General features: G+C 41.2%; 1 protein-coding gene across 7 annotated transcripts in view; it reads left to right on the forward strand.

Moving 5' to 3' along the window:
• The first annotated feature begins 10327 nt into the window (after positions 1 to 10327).
• The window catches only part of MEF2A (myocyte enhancer factor 2A), a 95580-nt gene continuing 88403 nt past the window's right edge, over positions 10328 to 17504 (forward strand). For 2 of the 7 annotated variants that reach the window (XM_075506302.1, XM_075506300.1), the window contains exon 1: positions 10329 to 10733. The gene's annotated coding sequence lies outside the window, so the exon portion shown is untranslated. Of the gene's footprint in view, positions 10734 to 11116; positions 11372 to 17504 lie in introns of those variants that run through there. The other 5 variants (XM_075506297.1, XM_075506299.1, XM_075506303.1 and 2 more) reach the window with 5 other exon arrangements.

The raw sequence follows: 17504 nt of genomic DNA on the forward strand, positions 1-17504 counted from the left end.
GTTACTCTTCCATTGAACCACTTCTTAAATAATAATCCTCTGAAGGAACCTTTCAGATCACTAACATGATGAGAGGAAAACAGTATTAGCTACAGCGCTTATATTCGTGGTTACTTCATGTTGATACAAACAAAAGTGCTTGGTCTTGAATTAACAATAGCTGTGGTTTAGGTTTTCTTCCTTCGGTGATCCCCAAATTATGCTTGCATGCATAATTTGGTACTAGAGGCAGAATAAACATCAACTGTAATAGCTGAATTTTTAAGGTTAATATTAAGGCTAAGTACATAACATTTATTTTCTTCTGAAGAAAGCATGTATACTCTGGTTGAGGGGGAAGATGAAAACCATGTCTGTGAGAGCAATGGCTGATGGCTTAGTTCTGCATGATAAAATAAATAACTTCGATTAACTTCAAGCTCCAGTACCTCAGATGTTTGTTGTCACAGAGCAGCAGCTTGGCTGATTGGCAGCTCTGGTTTAGTCGACATGTGTTAACAAAAATTGCTCAATTTACATGGAGTACTTCAATCTGCTGTTTTAGAAGTTTCTGTCCCACATAGACTAGCATTTCAGCTTTTGAATAAATGGAGGACTTGTAAGGGTCATTAAAGAAATTGCTAAAGCTTCTGGAAATGCTATAGGCCAGATTGCTGACTGAGATGCATAGCATGCACGTGTCACTGCAGATACTTCCCAGATAATGGTACTGATTGAGATTTTAATCTGGACAAAGTGCTGGAGGCAACTTTCTTTCCAACACTCAATTATCCTGATAATAATATGCTTTTTTTTTTCCTGTGTTCAAAATGTGTGGTCTTCTGCAACTGTGCAGTGTGCGTACAGTGCTGTTTGGAGTGAGCAGGGAAAAAAAACCCAGTGAACAGAATTCATGGCACGGCAAAGGGCACTTACAGCACAAGTCCCATAGCATGGAGCACAATGTATTTTTACCTTGGATGGATGAGCCAAGTAACCACCATGAGAAAGGGCTGTATTTCTTCCCACAGGCTGCAGGACGACTCCTTACTGGTTCTCAACAGCCACATAGGAATAAATTTGAAGGACAGCCTGCTGCTGGGACTACGTAGTATGTTGTAGGGGCAAGACTATCATTTTATTGTGCATATGCATCTTGTATCCTCCCTAGCGGGACGCTGATCCATAACAGTCTTCTAAAATCTCACACAACACAAAGAATTCAGACTAGTTTCCCACGGACATTCTCCATAAAAGAATTTCTTAGAAGAGATAACTCAGTCAGGAAATGGGAACTAGGGGGCCAAATTCCTTCATTCAAGTCAGTCTCCCATTGGTAAAGGATTTAAAAAATTGTCCCTATATGACTAATTCCGACTATGCTTCCCTGATTTCAGTAACAGTTTCTAGAGATGAAGGGTGAAGCCATTTGAGAAAATCAAGCTTTATTTGCTTTTTATTCATTAGGGATTTTTCTGCTAGATTTAATTACTAATAACACTTCATTTATTAAAATTTATGAAACCTAGATTTACTCTTCAGTATCTATATAATCTTCTGATCCTTGATACTTTTCATCGAGCTCAAGAAAACAAACTCAGCTGTTTCATGTTTGTTCACAATCGGCTTTCACCAGGATCATGTTAGCAGTGTTACATACTTGTTATTAAATGATGGCAGAGTGCACATTTCTGAGATAACGCAGAATACCCATTCTTACCTTCAGCAGTTTACAACTGAAAATGATAGAGTGTACCAAACCTGCTAGGAGAGCCAGAGAAGGTATTGCTGCTTTCACAGCTACCTCTGTCCCTCTCTCTACATTGTCTGCAGAGGTAGCTGTGAATTTGGCTCACTTTCTTTGTTTATATGTCCAGTTGTATTTGTTGCTTGAAGTGAATGCACATGCCCTAGGCAATGCTTATAAGATTTTTGGCTTTTTATGGCTAGTTGAAAGTCTTTCCATTTATGTTAGATTAAGCTGTATTGGATTTAGTTAAGCTAGTGCTGGGTAGCCACTTTTATTCTGGACTAAGAGTGATTTGTGTCGATTTACCTTAAATCCATTCCTAATTGACTTGCACTGAACTGAACTAACACCTGATTTATGCCCTCAATTATCCCATTTTAACCAACAGCTCAGGCATGCTGTCCAGTTCCAGCAACTTAATGAGTTACCGTACATCAGTTGAGGCATGGTAACTGCAGCGTGCCTTCCTTTAGCCTGCAGCAAACGTGAGGTTCAATGTGTCAGCTTAACCTCAGGGCCAAGAAAAAGAAAAATCTAAACTGGTTTCTTCCATCTGAGATCGCCACAGGCTAAGAGCGAACACACATGGTCAATTACCGCAGCTCAGTTGATGCATGGTAAGTTGTCAAGCATGTCAGTACGTGAATGAGATCACTCATTCATGTATTCAGACCCTGAAAGTATCATTTTAAACTGCTGTTACATTAAAAAAGTGTAACTATGGATATGGACACGTGGACAAATTAGTGTGGGGATAACAAGTCTTTATGTGTCAGCTTTTTCCATATGCGTACCTGCGCGAAATGCTAGGTGATTTCAGGTAGCCTCATCCTCTTTTTACCCAGGGGGAAGGTATAGCTAAGTCATGGTAAATTCAGCGCCTGGCTTCCATTGCAGTAATGGTTTTAACCTAATTTAGAACAGTTCAGCTTGGCTAAAGTGTAATAAAATAGATCTAAACCACTTTTGCACCAGTTAAACTATACCTATTGCATATTTTACTCTTTGCTCAGGTGGTGCAGTTTTGCAGGTCAAATCTTTGAATAAATAAGAGATTTTCCATCGACTTTATAGAGCAGTATTTTACAGAGAAGTTTAAAGACCTTCATTTTAGAGTCTAATTTAAAGATGAACTTGCATCTTTCTTAAAAACCATTGAAAAAACAAACCCCAAGATGAACAATAAAAGAAACCCAACAATCCCAAACTTTCAGCTTTCCTCCCAGATAACATTAGTTTTCTTACTCCACCCTGTGGGAGAGCTAAGAAGAAATGTGCTTCTTTCCAACGAGGCACATAACAGGATTTGCTAAACTGAAATTAAAGATACAAAAGTTCCAAACCCAGGATGAGTCTGGACCCTTTCAAACTCTGACTGACGCTAATGAAACGCAGGATCAAACACCAAAACTTTGGATGCTTTTCCTTTTTATTCAGTAACTTGAACTTAATCTCAGTTAATCTTTCTCTATTTCTGTATAACGAAAGGAAAGACATTTGATTGATCATGCGGATTGATTCAACACATGGCTGCAGGGCCAGGCATTATTATCTTGGCTAACATGGACCCATTTTGAACATTGCTTCTCACTCTGCTATCAGCCACCGCCACCTCTGCAGTAATGTGACAGCAAGAGAAAAAGGATGGGAAGGCGATAAAGTTTGCCCACGCAAGTAGAAAAGAACTTTCTGTCCAAAGCCAGCTGGCTTGGGTTGGAAATGAAATGGCATTTTAGCACGAGGTGACCTGTTTACATGTGTATCAGAGCTTTGTCTCGAAACACTTGTCCTAGATGCAACAGCAAGGTCTGTGAAGTAGTTTATCATCAAGTAACCACAGAAAACAGGTGAGCTGTCTCAGTGCCAGTTTGTCTTCTAAACTGTTTGACAGATAAAAAACCATCCTCAGAGACTGCAACAAATGTGCTGCCGCATTTCATGGTTAGAGCTGAGCATATTTTTAGTAAAGGGTTGAGAAAGTATGCAATAATCCTAAATCACAGCCAAGAAAACCATAAACCCCTTAACAAATGCCTGTTCAGATACAGAACTCGGAAATGCGCACCAGTTGATCCACACTCACGCTCTGGTTAAATTTTTAAGGCTTGTTTTCCAAACTAAAGCAAATCTCCAACAGAGGATCAATGGCATTTTTGCCTTTACCTGAAAAGGCCAGAGGGAGCACGGAAGCTGATGTCTGTTATTTATCCTGTGGGACACAGATCAATCATCTTACGCGTACCCCCAAGGAAATCAATGGGAAATACACCAACGACACATTTGTACTGAGTCTGGACACCATTATAAAAGACCCGAAATACACCTTGTAAACTGCCTAAGTTTAAGAACCAAACTTTATTTCGTAAGTTAACTGCTTTAAAAGTTTCTTTGTTATGCCTTGTACATTATAACAGTTCATGCAGAGCCATTGTGGGCTCTGTGGATGAAGCCTACAAGAACAGGGCAATAAAATGTGCCTTTTTGTATGTGCAATTTGGTCAGTGGAGTTTACAGTGAAGCAGATAAAATGCAGGAAAAATAACGCCTAAACTTACATTTTAAGAGCAGTGCTAGCTGATTGCAGTGGCAGCTGAGGGTGCTCTGCACAAGTCAGGAGCAACTTATCTGGCTTTTAAGAGTTCCACAAGTCTTTTGTCACTTGAAGAGGCCCCATCAACTTCAAATCTACTTTAAAAAGTAGTTCAAAGACTTCTCAGGTATTATGGTCTCCTATATCTATTTCTGTCCCTTTTGTTTCCTAACAGCACAGGATACTGACCACACATACTGCTGTCAAATATAGAAATTAAACTTACAGAAAAAAGGAGACATTTTCTCTTTAATCTCTTGGAAAATCTTCCAGACGAAAGCATAGTTCTTAAATTGATAATATCCCTTTAAGAATTTATTTGCCAGGTAATGTTAGAAGAAAAAAGACTTTAAGGTCAGTTTGAACATTAAAAAGACCCCCTTTTAAATCAATTTCAAATCTATATTAGAGATAATGGCAAGCAGTGTTTGAACAGGTCTCCAAATGATAAAATATATTCTACACCTTAAAAATGCAAATAACTTTAAAATCCTTTTAAGTGATTTCTAGCTCCTTGGAAAAAGGGCAAGATGTATCCTAAGAAATACTTTGTTGCATAAAAATATTAAAAATACTTTAGTGTTGCAATATCAGAGTCATAATATGTATAAAGCTACAAAATTATTAACAGATGAAGGCCTGCAGTTTTTGAATAATGTGGTAAATATGATTGTTTTTTTAGAGGGGTGAAATAATACAATACCCTCAGAAGAGAAAAGTACATTTTAATAATGAAAATATTGAACATAACTATTTCTCTTTAGATCTGCTAAGCAATCTGTGTGTTCTCTATAAGATGTCAAACTATACTGTGCATATGTACACTTTGCTCTCTCTATAAATATACATGTGCATGACACATTTCTAAAAGCAGTAAATGAGCGCTGGGGAAATACAGAAACAATGAAGTTCCTAAGAGAGGCTTATTTTTTCAAGTTATTAAAAGAAGGTGGCAAGCATTCATGAGGATATGAAAATTTAAAGCCGTCTGCAGGAAACTCTGAAAACCTCTGGTTAAGGCTGCTGCCAAAAAATCTCAGCTATGTTATGTCAGAATGTTTAATTGCAAGCTGCAATTTTAATGAATGGAAAGATATGGCAAAAGCAGGAAGTTTCTGAAGCAACATAGACCAACCATGAAAATAAAATACCAAAGGTTGTAATCTTGAATGCTCTTGGAAGCAGGAATTTCCATCCACGCTCTGACTCCTTTTCCTACTGTCCAGAATTTGCCAGCTGCCTGGCTAAGGGAAGGTAGGCTGTTCTGGATATCATCTCCTGGGCTCAAGGCAGCACTTGTTATGTCTATGTGAAGAAGTCAACTTCTTTGCATTTGTCGTTATGGGTGTTTACAGAAATGCAGCTTAGGAATAAGGGGAGGAAAGGCAAATGTCAGAGTGCATTAAATAACATATTTTCTTTACTTTCCAAGAAGCTTGCTCGCAGCATGATGTTACTATTTATATCAGATCTCTTAAACCCAGCTGTTGGTTCATGTTAACATGCAGAATGGTGAGAAAATCCCAGCAGAAGAGCGTGAATCCCAGAGAGACTTGTGTTCTGCCATTGTGAGGACCTAAAAAATATCACAAGTTTTGCTGAGGTATGGATCAGGCATGCAGTCAGTGAAGCATGCAATACAAATACTTCCCGTGTTGATCCTCCCGTATTAGAAGGCCAACAGCAAAGCAAAACGAAAAGTGCCAAATGCTGCAACAGACAACTTCAGATAACTGAGCTCAAACCCCTGGCTGGAAAAGTTTGAAAGAGAACTTCTACCTGTGACTCAAAACTAGCAAATATACTGTACAGCCACATTACAGCATTCTTAGACAAGCTGTGTCTGATCTAATCTTATGTACCTTGGCCACAAGTTCTGGAAAAACAAATATTCCCAAGGCAATCAGATTACTGAATGTACCATATAACGATGTGGAAATATTAGTGGTTTACAGAGGGCAGTTTATGAAATGGATTGAGTGAATTTAATTCATGCATTGTCCGGCAATTTGGACTTAACTAAAATAAGGAAATCTTTACTTGATTATATCTGTCTTTAGTGGAACACCAGAGCCAAAGAGTAGTGTAACAGCAATACTCCCAACCACAGCCAGGGAGGTCAGGGGAGTTTGTTCCAAGCCAGCTTTCTGAGGGCTCAAGTCTGCGTCTGTACTGAAGCGGTCATTATGGGGTTAACAGGGTTACCCAAAGTGTTAATGGAAAGGAACCATTATCTGCTGCTCTCTGATTTCCTGCTCCCTAGGTGGGAGTCCCCCCTGCTCCTATCCTTTGTTTCTAATGCAAGTTCCCATCCTGAAATGCTGCGAGTACAATTTGGTTTTGTTGCAATAAGTAGTCCTTTACAAAATCTTCATTCATAGGGTATTTCCACCATTGTAAGTGAAACAATGTTAAGAATTAATCTGGCCCACGATTTTAAGAATCCTTGTTCTTAAAAGTTTGTTCTTACACCCTCCTTCCCTATGAAGGATAACTTAATTGTTTGGCAATTATGCAAAAGCTCCATGACATCCCCTACTCCTCTTATCTATAATTTTAAAAGTCCTGCATTTTGTTTTTATACAAAGTTCACCTTTAGAAGCATGAGACTAAGAATTTTTCTCCAGGACACAAGATGAAAAAGCTGATTTCTGGAATATAAGGAACATTTGAAAGGAGGCCTGAGGAACAGCCATGGTACATCTCTGGAGTGTTTTGTAAGAAGGTCCTAAAATGTAAGTTAAAAGTTAGCGGAGATATGATTTTGGTGATAGTGCCTCCAAAATACCTTGAATGGGTGGGTGGAAATGCAGTGGAGTAGAGATGCAAGGGAAAGCTTTATTGCCATAACAACTGCTGCATGATTACTCTATTCAACTGTGAGGCTATTTAGTTAAAATTAAGAATACTGGTGTCTTTTTTTCCCCATATTTTTCTTTATATTTGCTATTTCTCTGGGTTTATTTCTCCTTGGATATCATGGAAATTACACTCCCTTGCTATTTGGCTAAGGGAAGAGATTTCAGGTGGTTCTTTTTAGTCTCTGGGTTGTACATAAGATGGGCAGAAATGTGTTCAGCGGTTGTTCTTTTATATCTCACAAGTGATCCCAGCAGATGCTTGTGATAATTTTTCACTTGTCATATTGACACTCAAGTGTGATGTTCTCTGGGGCTTTGTTATGTTGCTGCTTCTACGGTCTTATAAAGATAGTAATTTTTTTCTCTGTAGTGTGGATTTTTCTTAATTACCTACAGCTTTGCATCCTTTGGATTATCCAGGCGCATTTGGCCTTTGCAGTTGTCCTGGAAATGAAACCTAATGCAGAACGTGGCCATCAAGTCACGTAGTGATTTTAGTCATTTTGATATGTAAATTCTTCTATGATTTTATTCGTGTCACCCTAAGGGGTGATATTTTTCATTTATGCTGTTGTGACATGTGAGAACATCTGTGACCTCCCCACCACCCATTCTTTTTCACTAGCAGTCCCAAGAGGGGTCTGCAGAAGCAGATGTAGCAGCACATCATCGCGTATGGAAAACAACATCTGTAATTTCCATTGGATGCCATATTTTGCACTTCCTTTTCTCAATTGTTACATAGGGCAGTGTTTCAATTGAGGGAGGAATGCATTTCAGTGGGAACGACGCTGCTCTGTACCCCTTAACTATTGTTTGCAAGGCATATATAGAAATCCCTCGAGCAACACATGCTATGCTTATTCTTGTAGTGCCACTGAAAAGGACAGATTAGAACCAATTATTTATCTCTTTGGCTTCCTGCTCTATTTTTGCCAGCTTAGAATAATATGATTACATACTGAAAATAATTAATGAGTATATCCAGAAGTCCTTGCTCAGGCCTTGCTTCCGTGTCTTACCCAGAGTCCCACTGACTTTTATAACTTAAATAAAGGATTCAGGATTTTATCTAACATCTTTTCAGCATGTTGCTGTCACAAGAGGATTTCATGGTATCAATCATTAGATTCTAGTAACAGACGTTACAGATATTATGGATGATAGGTATAGTGAGGAAGAAAAGAATAAACCATATTCATATAAAAATCAATGCCATTTGGACTGTTCATGTTGAGAATTGTAAGAAAACTGTATGTATTTAAATCTCTTCCTGATTATCATAGGTCAGTAACAATCAGCTTGGAAATAAGATAGTAGATGGCAATTAGTTGTATTTTGTTACTTCTTTGTCTTTCACATCTCTTACTAGCTTTTTCCTAGATCCACAGTAAGAAGTGCATACTCTTGCACTTCTGTTTTGAATGAAAGGTGGAAGTTTCAGAAGTTCAACTTATTTACTGGCTGTATATTTAAATCCCAAGTAAACCGTACATTATAAATCCTGAACTTCAAAATTTCTGTGAGCTGTGAATTACTGCTTCCATTTGAGCTAAATGCTTGGAAACAGACAACAGAAATTTGCATTCACTTTTTGGGAATGATTTTGGAAGATCTACGTTTTTTCTTCCCATGGTGTGGTTATCGCACTGCGAGAGTTGCGTGTTTCTGTCATAATTTCTTGCATCCTGTTTTCTAACCATTTGTGGAGCTACTTTTTTGAGCTCAATTAATGATACAGTCTTCCAAATATAAAGAACACCCTCTGATTTCCGTTTTCCAGAGAAAGCACCTTTGATTCTCGTGTCCTGAAGCAGAGATGTGCACTCTCCATCAGTGATTTAGTGCTTTGAAATGGCTCCCATCGTTTCACTCTGAGGCTGCGGGTATCTTGCAGGATAAATCTGGAGAAGCTGTAGAGCGCAGATGATTTTTGGCAAGTATCATTTTATCATCAAAATTTTATTTTTGGGTCATTCTTCAGCTGCTGCCTTCTGTGAAGGAGAAAGATGCCAATTTTATGTCTTTTATTATGTATTCCCAAGTAGTCTTTTCTACTTAAGCAAAATTAATGGGAACTCTGACAGAGATAATATGAGGTGGAGACAGATGGAGGAGGAACCAAGGTGGACTGTCACCCTTGCCTGAAAGTGAAGACAGAGCTCATGTCCTCATAGAGCAGTGTTTTTCACAGAAAGCCAGTCAGGGAAAAAAAAAAAAATATATATATATAGCAGGGAAGTGGTGGTGGTTTCTGTGAGGGTGAGAGAGGTAGCTGGGCTGTTTGCGGGTGGTAACTGCTGTTGCTCTCCTGCTGCATCCTCCAGTGATCAGGTCTTGCAAGAGGATGAGGGACCACTTATTAAGCCTTGGTTTAATTAATTCAAGAACATGGGTTTGGACCCTAAGAGCAAAGCTTTGCCTTGCTGGAGAGGTGAGAGCGGGGGGAAGCAGCTCTGCTGGCTGCGCGGCAGAAGCGGGGCTCTCCCCCCTCCGGTTTCTCCTCCCGAGGAGGCCGGCGGGATGTCGCAGGGCGCTGCGGGCCCCTGACATGGCGGCCGGGTGCACGAGGGGTGGCGACCGGCTGGCACGGCGGTGGGCAGGCAGGCAGGGAGGGAGGGCGGGAGGGAGGGAGGGAGGCCGCGGGGCGGGGGCGCGGAGCCACGGCCCGCCCTCAGGCCCCGCCGCAGCCGTTGCCCCCGGCAACCCCTCGGCACGTCGCCGCTGGGCCGGGGCGCGCGCGGCCCTGCCCTGCCGGGGCAGGAGCGTTGGCGCATGCGCCGCCTCTTGGTGGGGCGGGCCTGGCTACGTGCGTCACTGGCGGCGAAGCGAGGGACGGGGCAGCCCGGAGAGCGACGGAGCCTGTGTACGCATGCGCTGCCGCCAAGGTTGGGGAGGAGGGGGGCACGGCCAAGGGCTTCCTTCGCAGTGGGCCCGCAGACGCTCGGCTTTGATTGGCTGCCGCTTCCCTCGCCTTCTCTCTGATTGAGCGTCCTCCTGTCACTCAAGGCCTCCACGTTTCATAACGCCCCGCCCACCAACTGCTCTCTGGTTGGCCGCGCCTCTGTTTCTTGCGGGCGCTGTGATTGGCGCTGCCGCCCCTTCACTCCGGCGCGCTGCCCTATCGGCTCGCGACGCCGCAGGATTGGGTCGGCGGTGAAGAATGTAGACCCGGCCGCTCCCCATGGTAAAACAAAATAATCCGGCGATGCTGGATGTTCAAACCGGGGCGCTCCCAGCCCCGCCGCCGGCCGCAGGTTCACCTCGCCTTTTCCCACGCTGTCCCCCTCGTTCCGCCCCTGCCTGCCTCGGGTGAGCGCCCTCAGCGACGTCCGACCTGCCAGGAGAAAAGAGCGGAAGGATATCCTTGGGTGACGGATACGCCGCCTGAGGAGAGAGTGTGACAGAGGAAGTAGTTCCGGCCCCGATTGGGCCTTGTTTCCCAAAAATAGCGCCCAGCGGGTATCCGTGCGCCGGTGTCAGTGTCTCCTGAGGAGCCTCAGTGGGGAGGAGGCAGGAGCGGCGGCGGCGGGGAGCGAGGGGACGCGGGCGGGTGAGTGAGCGGGGGGGGGGGGGTGTCCCTGCTTTTGGGGGCGAGCGGGAGGGTGGGGGAGCGTTTCCTGAGCCTGGTGGCTCCGGACGGTGGCGAGGGTCGGAGGCGAGGAGCGGGGGGAGGCGAGCCAGCGGGGTCGGAGGCAGGGGCAGCGGGTGACGGGCGGGGGCAGTCGCCGAGGGGGGCGGCTCGAGGAGGGGGAAAGGAGAGAGAAGGAGAGTTCCTCCCGCCATCCCCTTCCCGTTCTGCCGTACCGACCGCGGCGGAGCGGAGCGGGGGCTGACGGCGGGGAAGTTGGTGCGGGGGGCGGGCGGGGGAGGGGCGCGGGCCGGGGCGGCGCGGGGGCGGCGGGCGCGGGGTCCCGCGGGTGGGCAAGTTCCCCGCGCCCGGGGCCTCTCCAGAACTTCCTGCACCGCTCGCTGGAGGAGAGGATGGACATTTATGGACCAGGCCAGCGGGGTCTGCCCGAGGGCTGGTGCACCAGGGAGAGAGGGTGGGGTACGAGGCCCTGGCGTTCGGGGAACACTGAGGTAAGATCGTCTTCGCCTGGGTGGCCAACTTCTCTGCTCGGGGTGTGCGTGTCTGGAAAGGCGGGGAGGAAAAGTACCTTTTGTCCTGCTTCTCGGCAGCCACGTTGGGTAAGCAACATCACGTTTAAAAACAAACACCACCATCCCCCCCCTCCTCCCCCAGGAGTCTGTCCGTGGTATACACTAGCGAAAATGATCGGGGGTCGGGCAGGCAGGAGGTGAAGGTAGAAATTGTTGAAGTAGTTGTACACCGCATAAAGGTGTGTTGTGAAGGGGAGGAGAAACTGTTCGCTAATGTGTAAACTAGAGGATGTTTTGTCCAGAGAAGGAAAAGATTGAAGGTACAGCTGTGTTGTACTGCAAGTAGGATTTTGTGTTCAGCAGCTCTGTGCATGAGAATAAGAAAAGAGAGTGTTCTATTTCGGACTGGAAAGACAGTAAATTCTTTTGAGTTTATGGAGCTATATTCTCCAATAAATTTTTACCTGCTTTTGAGATGCTAGGTGGCGAAGAGAATGGAATTGATTAGAAAAACTAAGCCATAGTGACTTGTTTGACAGGTAATTAATTTCAGAGTTGAGAAACTGGAGTTTTATAGAGGAAAAAGACAATTTAAGAAGAGATATTTTTTTTAGTGCTAAGTGTAGCACCATTGTGTCCCATAGTCATAAAAGACTACGTTTATTATGAACAGTGGGAGAAAGGGGTTCTGGGAAGTACAAAGGAGCAACAGAAAGGAATAATTTGTAGAGAGTAATAAGGGGAAAAAATGTGGTTTGGTATGGAATTGGTAATATAGGCAGTATTTATTTTAAACCTTTTTCACAGTCTGGTAAATTTTTATGTAGTATAAGGAAAGGTATAAGCTCACAAACTTAATTATGTTAATTGTCTACACATAATTGTTCCTTATACAAGTCTTTTTTTCATTTTTAGGAACTAGGTATCTATATTTTGATAGATATTTCTATTGTCTTGTTATTGCTAGCTAGTGTTTAAACAACCTGCACAAAAGGTGTCAGAACAACATTCCTATAATCTATCCTGTCTGTTTTTAAAATGATTTAAAATGTTTATCTCTACCTCTTGCATGTAAGAATGTAATCTTTTTTTTTTTTCTCCTCCTCTCTAACAAGTGATTTGCATTTGGGGGAGAAGTGTGAGGTTCCTCTTTTAAACTATTTTTTTCATTTAGGTGCCCGAATATGTGCAAAATGACACGTCTTTCAATTACATAATTTAAAATTACATCCTTTATTACAATTCTAACACTTTTGGTCACTAAAGGGCATAATTACAAAATGATGCTTTAACATTCTGTACTTGTTTAGTGAGCAAAACAAAAATGAGAGAATGGAACAATTTGTCTTGGTGTTAAGGGATTATAATAGTGCTGGCCAGTTGGAGATGAGCCTTGTTTGATTGAGGGCATTCAGTTTGGAATTTAGGAAGGAAAATAACCCAGTGCCCTGGTTAGTTATTTTTCTCCTCCATAATTCTTTTCTAAATCTGTAGTTGACGTAGTCCACCAGTAGTAGTAGAGGAGTATCATCAGTAAACGAGACGGATCCTTCAATGAGAGGGACGGGAACTACTTCAGAACAATTTTAACGTAGATGATAGTCTCTTTCTGCCAGTGCAACTTATCTAAACCAGTTTTAATAACCTGGCATTTCTAATGATTTATTTGTGAGAAGGTACTTACAGATTGTAAGCTATGCTAGAAATATATTAGCCTTTAGCTTGTATGTATGCTTGTTTTGCTTAATTTTTTAAGTGTGGATTTAAACCAATGTGGTTACACACCTCACCTCTATAAATGAGTGGGCCCATAGAATGCTTTGCATATGTCTAGATATCTGGATTTAGGTTCCTATAATTTCACATAACATTAGTTTCTTTCTCTGCAAAACAAGGGATGAGGAAATAAGTGAACATTGAATTTTATGAAGCTAGATAAATTGATCTACAGAATTAAGTCATGTTGGACTAGTAAGATGAGAAGGACTTGACTGAATTAAAACTTGAAATAATTCCAGAGAAAAAAGGGCTTATTATGGCAGAAGACCTATCTTGTTTAGAAACCTTATTTGAGCTGAAGTGCATGCAGTTTACCTTAAACTGGTTAAAGTGGGCAGCAAAGCTTTTACAGGGTTTGTTTTAGAATGTTAGCCAAGTTTCTCAGATAACTTGTTGATGTCATTCTGTGTATTCTGGGCCCAAGTGCTGTTTCAGAGAGACCAGAAGCACCATGCAAGTCTGTGAACAATGCCGTGCTACCTTGCCTGCTCTCGTCATGCCGTGCATAACAAAAACCAGCTGATTAATTCTCTAACAGTAGTAAAAGTAGTGTCGTATAATGCTATGTAATGTGCAAATCTGTATTAGTTTGGGAACTAAGTTTTTTGCCTAAATAAGAAATACGTTGAATTTGTAATTACTGTAGTTTGTTATGCCTTGCATGAGAGATGTCTGTGTTTCAGGTCAATTTTTAAAAAATACGTTTTTCTAAAAATTAACATTAGCACACTTTATTCACCTTACCAAATTCTTAATTTTTACTTTTAAAGGCCACAGAATTAAATACTGTGTGTAAAACTTAGGCTTTGGGCCTATTCAGTTATGACAGCAGCTTGATAATGTGTGCAAAAAACTGGGAAATACCTTTCTTTCTCATTGAAACAAAACTCGCTTTGAATTAATTTGAACATCATGTGGCGATGTATATGCTGCGTAACTTCTTAATGCACAAAGTTGCTTTATTTAAGTTTTCACATTTCTTGTATTTGAAATATATTATTTCATATGTGTAATAATGTGTTCTTCAGTTGATGAAATGGAACAAAAGTCAAAATCTCTGTCCATGATTAATATGGGTGAATTTTGGTGCCTGTTGTCTTGTGTTCAGATTTAATTCTTTTGGCTCTGGTAAAGCAAGCAGGGAAAATGAATGCACCATTTCTCTTTTTCTTCTATGCTTTATTGCTAGTGTTGAAAGGCTAATGCAGTAATTATTTGAATGGAACAGCCAATGTCTTACTGAAGTGATGCTGAACATGGGTTTAGTTTAACTCTTTCTCCTGTCATGTGAAATGAATAGTCTCCAAAGGTGCAGTCAGATCCTGAAATAACTAAGTACAATTGACTTTTTCCCTGAATGTTTACAAGGTGGTTTGGTGTCTTATGAAGTCTGTAAGAATACAGCAAGATACTATTTTGATTTTTTTTTATCCCCCCCCCCCCCCCCCCCCCCCCCCCCAAGTTAATTTTGTTGACCTTCCAGTAAAAAGACTTCAGGAACTTTTTTGGGCCGCTAATCAAAATACATTTTAGGTAATTGATACAGTATCTAATGAATAAGCACAGTAATATTACTAAGAGTTAAAAGCAGACTTCAACTGTGTAACATGACAATTACCCTCCCCTCCCCCAGCACGTGTTCTGTGGTAGAATACCAGCTAATAAATAATGCCATGGAGGGTTAAGTTTGTAGCCCACAATAGTGTAGTTTGCTTTGTTTATTTTCAAGTAAGCATCTGATCTTGATTTCTACCCCTTACCATCCCCCTCATATGGTGCATTCTTATTTTAACACTTGATCTTTCAAGTTATTGCTTATGGAGTTGAAAGGAAGGGATTTTTTTTCTTTCATATTAAGGGACTTCTTATTTTTGTTTATCAACTGTATTGTTTAGAGTTATCTTTAATGGTTCTGTGAGAATTTTTCTAGATGTCTTTATCCTTAACTCAAATATGTTTTTCTTAGGAACATAAACCCTTGTACTCTATACTCTCATTTCCATTTGACACTAAAGAGGAATTAGTATCTTGCAAGACAACTCTGTTCCTGAGATTTGAATTCCCCCCCTGCCAAAACAGTCACTGAGTTGGAATATTTTAAATGGTATATATGGTAATCTTCCTTTCTCCTTTGCTCCTTAATCTGAGGCTGCAGTGAAGAATTAAACAGGAATGGCTGTCGGGTAAAGACAGCTAAATTTTGTGGTCAGTCTCTTTTCAGAATTTTGATGCAGGGGAATGTAGAACCTTTTCTACAGAAAGCACTATGCTTTTTGTTCCCCATGCATTGTAAAAGTACAAGTGTGCCCATATGATGAGAAGAAAGTACATCCTTCTTAATAAGAGTGTGATTAATTGAATTATTTTTCAGGGAATTAACTACTTTATATTCAAAATGTTAGTGATGCTTAATTAGGTAGGTCTCCCAGTTATATTTTTCTCTGTCCCTGAAGAGCTTTTGAATTCTGCTGAGGTCCTTATGGGCCAACCTAGAGACTTAGAAGTGCATTCTGTATTGCTTTGTGCTCAGCTGTATTTCACTAGTAGTTACTAAGGATTGTTGCATGCCTATTTTAAGTGTACTAAGATTAAAAAGTGTTAGAATTATCAGCCAAGCGTAGTTGTGAAAAGGTGCTTGCTTTGAGTTAAGTATCTGGGTAGCAGGCATTGATGATGAAGTATCTTTTACTGTGGGTTCCCTTCCCCCCCCCCCCCCCCCCCCCCCCCAAAGAGCTAAATACCTGGGAGAAAAATGTGTTTGCCTTCACTGTGGTGGTCAGAGATCACCTAAAAGGGTGGGGTGTAGGATGGATGGGTTTGTGCTCGTGATACTTTTATGATGATAATTAGGAGGGAAGAAGGATTTTTTCCATTTACTTTAAATCCCTTCAAGTGTTTTTGAAACTCAGCTTCATTTGAAAACCAGATTGCTTCCAACACTGTAATTTAGGATTGCATGGATTGGACTAATGTTATTTTTATTGTTTGAAAGCTAACCATAGACCTGTGAGAATATGTAAAGCGGATATGTCATCTTGATACCTGCAGTAACATTTGCAAGCTGTGGTCAGTATCAGTGTTGAGTGCTGTACCAATATACACAGGCCTGATCTTGTAATTTTCTGTGATAGCTTATAATATTTGGAAGGTCAAGGGGGATAAATTATTAAACTTTTAGCTACAGAATTATGTAAACACGTCTGTAAGTGAGCTGTGCTGTGACTATGCTGTTAAAACATTTCTTTCTTGAAGGTACTGGCATACGGAGTTGAGAGAAAGAATTCAGAGGAAATCATTTTGGTATCCCTGATGATGCGTAGAAAAGCATTGTAAGTGTAAAAAGATGGGATATGGAAGAATTACGAACAGTTGTAAGAAGACAGTAAGCAAGTAGCTGAACCTTGAGAGACTCACAGATACACATACAAAAAGATGAGGGGTCATGAAAGGCGGATCAGACCTGCCTTGGCCATGTCCATTAAAGAAACCGTTGAAAAGTGTCAGGATAAGGTGATGCTTGCTCCCCCCCCCCCCCCCATCATACAAAATCTGCAATACTCGAGTACGGGAGGCTGAGGAAGAAATTGTAATAGTTTCTTTCCTCAGATATGAAAAAAAAGTGACAGTGTTTTTAAGCGGGCATCTTTCTCCAGATGTTTTGAATTGTATTTAATTGACCATCTTACTGTTGTGGAAAACTTGTGTAGTACAGCTCAGAAACAGTGTGTGAGGTTATCAACATTAAGGACATCTTGTTTTTGGTATCATTCTTTCACAGCAACTGCCCTCTTCCTGATATGACTGCGTGCATCCTGTTTTAAAAACTGTAAGCTGACAAGAATGACTGCTAATAAGTTGGTGTATATAGCAATTCAAAAATGTTGCTTTTTCCAGTGTGAGCTTTCAAAGCACTGAGTCTTCTGAGAATATTGGAGAAAATGGGATGTTCCATCATCATTGTGCATGTATTATGTTGTCATGCAGTGAGGATAATAAACTAAATTTTTCAGTGACTAAATATTTTTGTTTTTCCTTGAAGCTGTTAAAATTATTGTGTAATGATACAAGCTTTTAATTGCAATTCAGGTGTCTTAAATTTATGCTCAGAAGCCCGTGGTTTCAGGGTGAAAGAGGGGAAAGTAAAAGGTACGGAAAGAGATACACTGTTTCACTTGATGTGTGCAGAAAGGGAAAGCACTTTCTACTAAAATTTTTGAGCCTATAGGTTGTCAAATTATGTTTGTTAGTCTGATTTTGATAAAACACATATTAACTTGGCTAGCTGGCTTTTGGGATTAGAAGCTTTTGAGTGCAGAAGAAGGATTTCCTCTGAGAGACTTCCTTAATATCCTCCTGTGTGTCTTTCGGAGCGTTAGGGTTTTGTGGTTTGTATGTTGTTGGGTTTTTTGTTTTGTCCTCTTGTTGTTCTCCTTATCTTTGT

This window comes from Mycteria americana, chromosome 6, assembly GCF_035582795.1.
Source record: "Mycteria americana isolate JAX WOST 10 ecotype Jacksonville Zoo and Gardens chromosome 6, USCA_MyAme_1.0, whole genome shotgun sequence".
Lineage (NCBI taxonomy): Eukaryota > Metazoa > Chordata > Aves > Ciconiiformes > Ciconiidae > Mycteria > Mycteria americana.